Raw genomic sequence first — 12,829 nt, forward strand, 5'->3', positions numbered from 1 at the left:
ACCACCGCTCGGGTGGCTCTTACCCGTGGTGGCCGCGAGCACTGCCCAGCTCTGGCTTCCGATAGGGCCAGGGGGCGAGGCCACGGGAGGGAGAAGAGGATCAGAAGGTAGGGCCACGGAGAGGGGTCGGGCCTCATGGCGAAGGGGGGCTAAGGGCTACCTCAGTCTCCCCACTGGGAAGAGCCGGTGCTGCCCCTGCATAGAACCCCGGCCTCATTCAATGCACAGGAGGGGCCTGTTCTGGGGATCAATCGGGGTGGGTAGTGAAGGGTTCTCCTGGTTGCAGCATTCCTACTTCATTTACTGTGGAAGCTGGAAGGTGTGTAGTGAATGAGACAGGGGATCCCGGCCAGAGAAAGGACAATCACATGGTTCTGGCAGTTGAATGCTGCCCTGGGGAATTGGATTCTCTCCCTGCCTCTGCCACAGAGTTCCTCTGCAGTGTGGGAAAGTCACTTAACCCACATTTTTCACGGGTGGTCACCGCTTGTGTGCGCCTCGTTTTCTAGGAGCCCAACTTGAGACCCTGGGGTCTGATTTGCGGAAGTGCTGAGCACTCTCAGGTGCCCTGAACAAATAAAATGCTATTTAATGCTGAAAAATCAGGTCCTAGTTGTCTCACCCAAACTTACACTTTTAATCTGAATCTCTCTGTGCCTCCCCCCTCCATCTGTGAAATGGGGGTAACACCACTCCCACACCTGCCAGGGGTGTTGTGAGGGTAAATTAATGAATGTTTATGAAGCACTGGCTACTAGAGTGATGAGCACCATGGGGAAGCTCACAAGGAAATCACTAAGAGCAAGGTTTGAATAGTGTGTGGTACATAAGTCATGGGGCTGCACAGGGAACGACTGAAGAGCCGCTCACGAAGTAGGCACTGTCCATGCTGCTCACTGAATGAGGCCGAGGTTCTGTGGAAAAAGCAGTATGTGATCATGTAATTAAAGACGGTATCACAATACATGCATCTGAGGGAACTGAGATAAGATTGCACAGGCAACCTTAATTCTGGCGTTTCCCGACCTTTGCGTGCTTGACTTTACAACCCTAATAATGTTCTTTTGGCAGGTTTTGTGTGCTAATTTCCTAGGTTTTTAAAAAGGCAAACTGAAAAAACCAGAAATTCCATCGTGTGGCGTCATATTGACACCCACGCGTCCGCCGCGGGGCTGGAACCTTTAATCCACCTCACAGAGCTCTGCCGCGTGAGCTACTGGAGTCGCTGATGGCAGGAGTGGGTTGTCCTGCTCTACGTGGACCAGGCTCCCAGAGGGACGCTTTGCCGGTGGGTTTCACAGAAATAGCTGACAGCAGAGAGATGGTGAGGCTCAGGAATCTGGGTTCCAGGCCAGGCTCTGGATGGGAGTGTGCTCCAGTGGCTCTTCTGCCCTATTTCTCCAACCTGCCCCAGTCCTGTCTCATCCCCATTCCTGGCTCCTTGTCCCAGACTCATTCTTCTTGTCTACCCAGTCCCAACCTCCCGCTCTGGGCTAGCTATCCAAGCCCCTGTATCTCCTCCTCTCCACACCCCCTCACATGGCCCCCATCACTGCAGGATCTGAGCTGCCAAAAATCGTTATCCTCACAACACTCCAGCGAGGCAGAATGGTGTTATTCCCGTTTTACAGATGGGGAACTGAGGCACAGAGAAGCTAAGTGATGTGCCAAAGGTCATGCAGGAAGTCTGTGAAGCAGCAGGGAATTGAACATGGCTCTCCCAAGTCCGAGTCAAGTACCCTAGCCCCTGGCTTGTCTTTCCTGCTCTCCCACATTTCTAGCACTGGTTCCCAGCCCCAGTCTCCCCCAGCCTGCAGTCCCAGTCTCCTTGCCTAACCTGTACCAGCCTCCTCTCCCTGCAACTACCAGGCCCAGCCTCCCCACCCAACTAATTCCAGATGCCTGTCCCACCCCGGCTCTGTCTCAATCTCCTTTCCATTCCAGCCTCAGCCTCCTCTATCCTCCCCACTCCAGCTCCCAGCCCCAGCCTCCCCTCCATCCTATGGTTCCCAGTCTCCTAGCCCAGCCAGTCCCAGTTTCTCCTCTAGCCAATCCCAATCTCCCCCAAATCCCAGCTGCAGTACCACAGATAGATTTCTCTGGGTACATTCCAACAGTATTTCCTTGGTAAACAACCCCTGCAAGCCCCTCGGGGCAGGGACCGTCTCTGTGTTCTATGTTTCTACAGCTCCGAGAGCGGTTGGGTCCTGGTTCATGACTAGGGCTCCCAGGCACAGCTGGAATGTAAACAATAAACAATAATGATGTTTGGAGGCATGAGTCAGAAGATGCAAGTACTCAGAACCAGTTGCAGTGAGCTTGGGGATTTCAGTTTATGGAGGTGACACGCCTATTGGTTTTAACCTCATTTGCCTCAGACCGGAGTCTTGAAACAGGCTGCAAGTTTTGCGATCCTATACATTACTATAGGGCAGTGGAGAAAGTGGGTGTGTCAGAGTTCCCCAAATTCTGAACTGGCAGCGATCCTGCACTATCCTGCTCACCCGTGCCACCCGGGCAGCAGTTGATACAGGACAGAATGAATTACGGACCCGATCCCGGTGGTGCTGAAGGGCTAGAGGATGTTCGGCATCCTGCAGAATCCAGCTCGGATTCCTGAAGCCCGTTTTGTAAGCGAGCCAAGAAACACAAAACCAGGCAAACAAGAGCAGGATTTTTTTTTCCAGAATAATGGAGCTTTTTAAAACCCTTTGGAAAACCATGTGCTTAAGAAAGTTTAAATCAAATACAAACCCCTTAAAGAATCACACATAAAGCAGTCACTTAAAAGCATGTGAGTTTTGCAAGAGGCAGATGACTGGGAAGGAACAGTCTATTATTATTATACAGATTGGGGTTAGCATTAGCTTTATTTTTAACAGGGCCTCCCCACTTTCCCTTTTCAGGGCACAGCTACCCAGACACACGGATAAAGGCAAGGAGAGGTTACTGCCTGATTTGCAAGTGCACCTCATTAGTGCAAGCAGGTGTGTTGTGAGCAAGACATGAGAAGTCATTCTTCCGCTCTACTCTGCGCTGGTTAGGCCTCAAATGGAGTACTGTGTCCAGTTCTGGGCACCGCATTTCCAGAAAGATGTGGAGAAATTGGAGAGGGTCCAGAGAAGAGCAACACGAATGATTAAAGGGCTAGAGAACATGACCAATGAAGGAAGGCTGAAAGAATTGGGTTTGTTTAGTTTGGAAAAGAGATGACTGAGAGGGGACATGAGAGCAGTTTTCAGGTATCTAAAGGGGTGTCATAAGGAGGTGGGAGAAAACTTGTTCATCTTAGCCTCTAAGGAGAGAACAAGAAGCAATGGGCTTCAACTGCAGCAAGGGAGGTTTAGGTTGGACATTAGGAAAAAGTTCCTAACTGTCAGGGTGGTTAAACACTGGAATAAATTGCCTAGGGAGGTTGTGGAATCTCCATCTCTGGAGATATTTAAGAGTAGGTTAGAGAAATGTCTGTCAGGAATGGTCTAGACAGTATTTGGTACTGCCATGAGGGCAGGGGACTGGACTCAATGACCTCTTGAGGTCCCTTCCAGCCCTAGAGTCTATGAATCTATAAGCTCCGGACCTCTAAAATGCATCCATGTGGGGGTAGTTACAGCAGAGCACTTTGCTGGGCACTGCTATTCACACCCCCTTGGTCTGAACTGTGAGGCAGTGTAGATGTGCCCTCTGCTGGACTCTTTCCAATTTTTCCACATCCTTCTTGTAGTGTGGGGCCCAAAACTGGACACAGTACTCCAGATGAGGCCTCGCCAATGCCGAATAGAGGGGAATGATCACGTCCCTCAATCTGCTGGCAATGCTCCTACTTATACAGCCCAAAAGGCCGTTAGCCTTCTTGGCAACAAGGGCACACTGTTGACTCATATCCAGCTTCTCGTCCACTGTAACCCCTAGGTCCTTTTCTGTAGAACTGCTACTTAGCCACCTGGTCCCTAGTCTGTAGCAGTGCATGGCATATTTATATCATGTTTGAACTTGTATTCACTCTGGAAGAGTCTGAATCACTTTCTTTCTTTCTTGATCTTTTTCATGGGTAGGGGGCTGAAGCACATGACTTATGAGGAGAGGCTGAGGGAACTGGGATTGTTTAGTCTGCAGAAGAGAAGAATGAGGGGGGATTTGATAGCTGCTTTCAACTACCTGAAAGGGAGTTCCAAAGAGGATGGAGCTCGGCTGTTCTCAGTGGTACCAGATGACAGAACAAGGAGTAATGGTCTCAAGTTGCAGTGGGGGAGGTTTAGGTTGGATATTAGGAAAAACTGTTTCACTAGGAGGGTGGTGAAGCACTGGAATGGGTTCCCTAGGGAGGTGGTGGAATCTCCTTCCTTAGAGGTTTTTAAGGTCAGGCTTGACAAAGCCCTGGCTGGGATGATTTAGTTGGGTTTGGTCCTGCTTTGAGCAGGGGGTTGGACTAGATGACCTCCTGAGGTCCCTTCCAACCCTGAGATTCTATGATTCTATGATTCACTTTGGCACTTTGTCCCCGCCCTGATGGTGGTTGGGCCAGAGACAGAGATTGATGAGCCAGCTAGAGCAGGGGTGGGCAAACTATGGCCCAGGGGCCAAGCCATTTTAAGCCAGCCTGCGAGCTCCCACTGGAGAGCAGGGTCTAGGGCTTGCCCTGCTCCAGCGCTCCAGCCGCAGCGCTGGGTTGGGGGCCACACCACGCATCTTGTCCCCACTCCGGCGCTCCAGCCGGGGCGCTGGGTCAGGGGCCGCACCACGCAGCTCCCAGAGGCAGCGGCATGGCCCTGCTTCGATTCCTACGCGCTCCAGTGGGAGCTGCAGGGACGATGCCTGTGGATGGGAAAGGGCGCAGAGCCGCCTGCCCGCGCCTCCGCGTAGGAGACAGAGAAGGGATATGCCACAACTTCTAGGAGCCACTTGAGGTAAGCGCTGCTCAGAGCCTGCACCCGTGAGCCTCTCCCTGCACCCGAACCCCAGCCCTGATCCCCCTCCTGCTCTCCAAACCCCTCGATCCCAGCCCAGAACACCCTCCTGCACCCAAACCTCCCAGCCCCACCCCAGAGCCCGCACCCCCAGCTGGAATCTGCACCCCTACCTGCCCCTGCCCTGATCTCCCTCCGCACCCCCCAGTCCCAGCCCAGAGCATCCTCCTGCATCCCAAACTCCTCATTCCCAGCCCCACCCCAGAGCCTGCACCCCCAACCAGAGCCCTCACCCCCTCCCACACCCCAACCCCAATTTTGTGATAATTCATGGCCCGCCATACAATTTCTATGCCCCGATGTGGCCCTCAGGCCAAAAAGTTTGCCCATGCCGAGCTAGAGCCTCAGTTATCAGTGATGGGTTTCTTAACTCAGGCAGGAGCAGCCCATGCATCTCAAACCAGAGGTCCCAGATTCAATACATTCTGCTGACGACCCACCCAGGGGAGCGGCATAACACCTACATACCTTCATTGGTGCCTGCATAATTATACTGCAATTATTGACAGGCCCAAATTGCAGATGCAATATGGGAAGCTGTTTGTTTTGTTTGCTTTTTATAAATCAGACTCTTCTGAACCCTGCTTTTAAAAAATGTAATTGAGAGCGAAATGCGATTGCTGGTTTCAGACTCCCAACTACATCACTGCAGAAATGTGCTTTGCAAGGAATACAATTTGTATGAATTACTCTTGTACTGCACCGAGAACCTGTCAGCAGGCTTGGTACTGTCTGCAACCCAAAGGAAGACACTGTCTCTGACCCATGTCATTTGCATTCTAAAGCAGGGCAGTAATTCACGTCACACACACACGGGGCCTGGCTCAGCATCCCGGATGCATTTCCATCGGTGCAGGGTCTCGCCCACCAAGCCCGAGCAGTGAAATAAATCCTAGCTCCCCGGAGCAGCGTGTACATATTAATACAAACACAAAAAGCCCGACCAAGGCAGAACACTCCACCGCCACACACACTTCTCCTGGGGAGACAATGAGAGAAAGAACCAACCCATGTGTAAGACATGGGAGTTGTGTCACTTAAAGCACTACTGGCAGGTGCTCAGAGGTGTGATGAGGAGGGCAGTATAAGAAACTATGGTGAGCAGAAGTCAATGGCAAAACTCCCATTGACTTAGATTCATAGACTCTAGGACTGGAAGGGACCTTGAGAGGTCATCGAGTCCAGTCCCCAACTTGAATGGGGCCAGGATTTCACCTAAGGTTATCAGAAGATGGTCTAATCCAGAGCTCCCCAAACTGTGAGACGCCCTCTGGGAGGGGCATGGAGGAACGTTTGGGGGGTGGGGGCTGGGCCAGCCTCCACGGGGGGAGGGAGAGACCACAGTCCAAACCCAGTCCACTCCCAGCTCTGCTCTGGCCCCGCCCCCAGCTGAGGCCCCGGGTCCCAGCCCTGCCCTCAGCCAAGGCCTCAGCCTGCGGGGCCACAGCTCCGCACCTGGCCCTAGTCCTGTCCCAGCCCCTGGCTGCAGCTCTGTCCCCAGCCCCAGCCCAACTCCCGCCCCCAGCTGCAGTCCCAGCCTCAGTCTCCTTACCCCAGCCGTGTCCCCACCTTCCCCCGGGAGCTGCCGCCCCGCTCCCAGTCCCAACTCCAGGGGGAAGGAGGGGGGCGACCTTGAAAAGTTTGGGGACTACTGTTCTCTTAGCAGTACCTCTTTGCCCTTCCCCCTCGCTCTCACGCACACATTTCTTTTTGGAGGATTCTTGTGTTTTAAAGCCACTAGCTGCCTTCTCATTTCTCCTAAAGACCCCATTGGTCTTGAAAAAGTATTTCCTTCCCTATCAGTCATTTCCCAGGTACAGAGGAGGATTCTGGGAGGCTCTGCACCTAGACACCACCCAACATATCGCACCCAACGGTGTTAGCATGCTACCAAATGTGGCCACCTCTCATCTAGTTGACTCCCACTGTAAACTGGGCCTCTGTGTCCAGGACAAAGTGCCAAGTACCTGGAAGGCCTATTGAAGGCAACAGGAGCTGCAGGTGCTCAGAAGCATGCAGGATTTTGGTCCCATTTCAATACCTCCATTCATCCAGCAATACCCCTTAGGCCGGGGTGGACAAACTTTTTGGCCCACGGGCCACATCGGGGAATAGAAATTGTATGGCGGGCCATGAATGCTCACAAAATTGGGGTTGGGGTGTGGGAGGAGGTGCAGGCTCTGGGGTGGGGCTGAGGAGTTTGGGGTGTAGGAGGGTGCTCTGGGCTGGGATCAAGGGGTTTGGAGAGCGAGAGGGGGATCAGGGCTGGGGCAGGGGCATGGGGAGAGGCTCAGGGGTGCAGCCACCAAGCGGTGCTTACCTCAAGTGGTTCCCAGAAACAGTGGCATTTCCCTTCTCCGGCTCCTATGCGCAGGCACGGCCAGGCGGCTCTACACACTGCCCCATCCACAGGCACTGCCCCTGCAGCTCCCATTGGAGTCATAGAGCCGGAGCGGGGCCATGCTGCAGCTTCCAGGAGCCGCGTGGTGCGGCTCCCGACCCTGCGCACCGGCCCACATGCTGTAGTTTGCCCACCCCTGCCTTAGCCAGAGCTTCCCCATGTAGATAATTCACACTCCTGGCCAGGAATCATCTGCCTGGAGGGGGCAGTGCATGCAGCTGCTGCTGGCTGTAATGTAGGGCACATTAATGCTGCTGGTCAACGGAATTATACCAGGGAGGAATCCGGCCCGTTTAGTTTATTCACCTAATGTATTTAAGGACCAAATCCTGAGTGTTCTCCTGCAGTAGAACCCAATGCATTTTCATGCCTCTCCTCATGCGTTTTCAAGCAAAGATGATCAAGCGATCCTGCTATTCATGCAAAAGTAAAACTGATGGACCCAGTTCTGATCTCATGCACACTAGGTTTGCCGTCGAAAGCAGAATCAGGCCCCGCTGGTTTGGTTATTCCTTTCTAGCCAATGGGATGGCTTGAAATTCTCATCCCCTACACCGGGGGTTCTCAAACTGGAGGTCAGGACCCCTCAGGGGGTCGCGAGGTTATTACATGGGGGGTTGCGAGCTGTCAGCCGCCACCCCAAACCCACTTTGCCTCCAGCATTTATAATAGTGTTAAATATACAAAAAAAGTGTTTTTAATTTATAAGGAGGGGTCACACTCAGAGGCTTGCTGTGTGAAAGGGGTCACCAGTACAAAAGTTTGAGAACCACTGCCCTACACGGTACATAGGTCTGGGCTAGAATCAGCTTTCCAAAAGCTCTTATCACTTCATGTGAATTACTGATACTTTCCCATGGTCTTCCACTCCAAGGACCCAGTTCTGGATCATTGAAGTCAGTGAGAGCTTTCCTTGAGCCATTTGAAATCTGCATGTCAGATTGGGACCAAGGTGACTTTTTTTTTTTAATGTCTAAATTCTCCCTCTTTGCAATGTAGGAGTCTTTTTTTCTACTGATGTTTCTTAGGATAAGAGCCAAATACAACACTGCTGCTCCCTCAACGAACAACCTTGATTCTCCCACAGAAGATAATAATCAGACCCAGGACTTGAAATATAGTGAAAATTCTTTTAGTGTCCAGAGGTCTGGTGTAAAGTCAAATGGAAATTTCCAGTGCTACTATTTTTATACATAATGAGCCCTTTATAAACACAGAACCACCAGTCTTTAAAATCCTACTGGCTGCAAGACTCCTAATAACAATAATCATCTAGCACTTTCCATCAAAGAGCTTTACAAAGGAGGACAGTCTTATCCCCATTTTACAGACCAGGGAAACTGAGGCAAAGAGGCAAAACAGTTGCCCATGTTTACAAAACAGGCCAGGAGCAGAGACGGGAGTAGAACTCCTGTCTCTCATACCACAGGTCTAGCTGTTGAATCCCAATATCTCTCAAAAGCCTTCTTGGTCAAATGGTGTATCTCCAGCCATGACCATGAACCAACCCAGCAAACTAAAAGGGTAGACTGTAAGCTCTTCAGGGCAGGGACCACCTTTTTGTTCTGTGCTTATACAGCACCTAGCAATGGAATTCCAATCCATGATTAGGGCTCCGAGGCGCTCCGGTAATACAAGTATTATATAATAATCGTGTACACAGGTAGGGGACAGAGTTCTGTTGTGAGTTACTGTGAAACGCTGCATGGTGCTTCATAAAGACTAAGCAGCGGTAATTACATAGTGTCTTTGTTGGACACAAGCGTAATTAAGCTGTAACTCAAGGAAATGCTATCACATTATCCTGTGACAATGCAGAAAGCAACTCATGCCACTTCTGGATTTCCTAGTTGAACCACAAGAGCAAGTAGGAAAAACACCCCAAATTCATTACATAATTTTTGTTTGCAGGGTTGTTGTAGCCATGTCAGTCCCAGGATATTAGAGAGACAAGGTGGGTGAGGTGGTATCTTTTATAGGACCAATTTCTGTTGGTGGAAAAGACAAGCTTTTGAGTTTACACAGAGCTCTTGTTCTGGTCTGGTTTGGGAAGGGTACGCAGATGTACTCCCTTAGAATATATGCTAACTACTTATGCTAAACAATCTGCTCCACCTTGTATTTAGCTGTGACACACTGAGTACCTTTCCCAGACCTGAAGAAGACCTCTGTGGAGCTCGAAGCTGGTCTCTTCCACCAACAGAAGTTGGTCCAATAAAAGATATCACCTCACCCACCTTATCTATCTTACATGATTTTTGTCTGCTCTTTAAACTCTCATGGTTACAATTGTAAAGGCTCTTTAACACAGCATCTAGTTTTGAGGTCCATTGTCAATTGTGGGCAAAATTACAAGCTCAGTTATTTGCAGGCATAAATTCCATGTATTTGGTCAATCTGTAATGGAGGGAGGGTAGGAAGAAACTTCTCGTCTGAGCAGGCTATGCTATAATTGACCACTCAGGGTTACTTGCATCTTCCTTTAAAGGACCTGGTGCTGCCCACTGGTGGTGACAGGACACCGAACTAGACGGAGCACTGGTCTGATCCAGCTCATACTTAGATATCATGTACCTCTGTAATTCATTGCAAGCAGAAAATTAGAGGCTACTTTAAAAAACCTGGCCCCAATTTGGATGGCCCAATCTCTTCAGTGACGTGGGCCGCATGAGCAGTTGTGTGGCACCTCCGCAGGCCACATACAGAAACAAAATGGCGTCCTCCATGCGGCGTATCCTCGCACGCACCGTATGAGAGGTCACGCCGCGCGGAGGACACCATTTTGTGGTGTGGGTCTCTGGCACGTGCCGCATTTCACTGCAATGCTCCCTGTATTCCGGGTAGCTGCCACTGGGGGAGCAGATGCCTTGAGGACTGGAAGGAATTGTCCTGTGGGCTGGATGCGGCCAGTGGGCTGCCAGTGGGACTGTAGCGCATTTCCTTTTAGTTCACTGTTCATTAAATGGGTTTCAGACTTTCAGTCAACTGTGGTTTACCATCAAAAATATTCCTTGTGCCCTTCCTCAGTCAAATACACACTCTTCCTAGGGAGAGGAGACCAAATCTCACAATGATGACTGATGCAAAATTCCCACTGACTTCAATGTCGTCTCAGCTGGGAGCTTTGCATGAGGAAGGCTAGAAGGATTTGACCAGTATGGTTACACGGTCAGATTGCAAAGCAAGGATTTAAAGACTTGATTCTGCTCTCACTGAAGTCATTGGCAAACTTCCCATTAATGCCAGTGGAAGCAGGTTTGGGAGCCTTAAACTGTTTTAAATGTTCACAAGCCAAATGGTGGGGGAGTGGGGAGAGATTGCAAAGTAATTGAATTATTTAAGGAATAATGGCTTCTGACCACAGGCAATTAACCCTCTTATTTGATTACTATAACAGTCAATGTAAACTTTTAACAAACTATTCGGTTATCAGCGGAAATTGAGTCCAGTGTACTTTAAAGCTCCTGCAAGCCCTTAAACCCGTGTTTAATTGTAATGCAGGATTAGGGACTAATTTTGCCTGTAGTAGCTTCTTTAATTCCCAGTGCAATACTTTTGCCTCCATCATTCTGGGAGAACCAGGCAAATTCATACATTTCAACAGCCATGTTATAATGCTATGAGTCCACCCACCTTTCGAGGCAAAATAGCTGTGAGTAATATAACCCGCCCAGGAGACAATTAAAAGAGACACTTGGAACATTCGATCTCCAGTTGTAATGCTCAGTTTAATTTTTGCAACTGCGCAACCGAGTAAAAAACTATATATCTGCCAAATATAATTGTGAGGGCTTTAATTATAAGGTTTTTTTTTTTAAATATTCCCTTTATATTTTCAAAGAACTTATAAGATAAACCAAGTTTCCATTGTAGGATATGATCACATCAATTTAGCTTAACCCACAGGACAATATTCTGAAAATGTCAAGTATCGTCTCCCAGTGATGCATGCTGTCAAAGAACAAAAAAGAAAAATAGTGTGTGTTTTCCACATAGGCGCCTATGTGTCTTCAGTGTACAATATAAGAGCCCATGTAGGCCACTTACACTGGACAAAAACAGTAAGGAACAATTCTGCACTGGTGGGTAGGAGGGCTAGATTACATAGCTTCCCTACCATTGAACTCAGACTAGATCATCGAATGGTCCCTTCTGGATTGAAAAATCTATGAATTGAAAATCAAATCCAGCCTAAAAAATTCACACAGAGTAAATGTTTCATTCCTAGATAATTAAACACAGACTGGGGGAGGTGGGGGATTTTACTCCCTTTAGGGCCGGATCCAACGCCCATGACAATCAGTAGGAATCTTTTCACCAAATTCAGTGGACTTTGGATCGAGCCCTTATGTGGGTGAAAAAGTAACTGAGAGCAGGGGCTGGCTTGAGGGTTCAGATTCCCTTCTCGTTTACACCGGTGCAGGCTACACTGGGGTCATACGGTGTAACGGAGAAGAGAATTTGGAAGTAAAGGAACTCTTAAAATAGATGGTAAAATAAGTGAGATGAGAAATGTCTGGGCTAGCCAGAGTTCTCTCCTGATTTTCCAAGCCAATCTTTTCACCCTCCTGCTCTGGTCTCACACACCCAGCATTGTACAGTCCTTTAAACTGAAGGGAAAGTGCTACGGAAAAGCTACTCACGGAGACATTGTGTTTCTTGCTGAGGGCTCTCCCACCAACCAAGCATCAGAAAGTTTCCTGCTATCAGTGTCCTTTTCCTTTCCGTAGACAAACGTCCCGACGTCTCCCCAAACCCATACCCTGCCAGCTGGGAAGGAGACTTTATGGTAAGTATTTAAACATCCTGTCGGTCTCCGCCTCTCTGACAGCTAAGCGCCCATCCCCCGAGAATCCTGCCTGGACGTGTCAGGAAAACGGCTAAAAGCAGCGTCCCATTTTCCCTCCTCCCCTTTCTCTAATATCTATAGAAAGGTCTTGGAACAAAGATTGAACAGAGCAGGTAGGAACGAATTCCAGTGTCCTCATTCACAAGGGACTCCAAAGGTGCGAGGAGGTGGAACATGCCACACAAGCAGGAATAAAAACATATTAAAAAACCCATTGCCCAGGGCTTTCCTAGGAATACTGCCTGGAGTTTTGCTGTGTTTTTCTTAAGCAAGTTAATCGCATAAGTTCATGGCGGCAGTAACAGATTTGTGAGATAGGAAGCAAGCCTAATAAGGAACATATGGAAAACATATGTTGACGAAAGATCCATGTGTGGAAAACATAAAGACTAGCACCTTAATAAGAAAAAGCCATTTCAGGCCATTCTGCACTGTGCTAAGGACTTAGGCTTCCTCTGAAATGAGCACTGCATTTGTCTCAAAGCTCACGCTGTTTGAGATCTCGGTATTCGAGCAGAACACAGACTTTTTCCATTCCCTTTGTAGGCAGTGCCAAGGATTCTAGGAGACTTTGAAAACTATGCCTGGCTTCTTGGCTTATTCTCAGAAAGG

At 49.4% G+C, this 12,829-nt stretch overlaps 1 protein-coding gene and 1 long non-coding RNA gene across 8 annotated transcripts in view; one reads left to right on the forward strand and one right to left on the reverse strand.

Annotated features, from left to right (window-relative positions):
• Positions 1-12,829, forward strand: part of LOC123362990 — a 35,512-nt gene that overhangs the window by 20,956 nt on the left and 1,727 nt on the right. The window contains exon 4 of one of the 2 annotated variants that reach the window (XR_006576668.1): positions 12,099-12,157. The exons of the other annotated variant lie outside the window; for it this stretch is intronic. This is a non-coding gene — a long non-coding RNA (uncharacterized LOC123362990). The remainder of the gene's footprint in view (positions 1-12,098; positions 12,158-12,829) is intronic. 2 annotated transcript variants of the gene reach the window in all.
• The window catches only part of GJC2 (gap junction protein gamma 2), a 133,540-nt gene that overhangs the window by 3,774 nt on the left and 116,937 nt on the right, over positions 1-12,829 (reverse strand). The window contains exon 1 of one of the 6 annotated variants that reach the window (XM_045003609.1): positions 12,012-12,171. The exons of the other annotated variants lie outside the window; for them this stretch is intronic. The gene's annotated coding sequence lies outside the window, so the exon portion shown is untranslated. Of the gene's footprint in view, positions 1-12,011; positions 12,172-12,829 lie in introns of those variants that run through there. 6 annotated transcript variants of the gene reach the window in all.

This window comes from Mauremys mutica, chromosome 2 (assembly GCF_020497125.1).
Source record: "Mauremys mutica isolate MM-2020 ecotype Southern chromosome 2, ASM2049712v1, whole genome shotgun sequence".
NCBI lineage: Eukaryota > Metazoa > Chordata > Testudines > Geoemydidae > Mauremys > Mauremys mutica.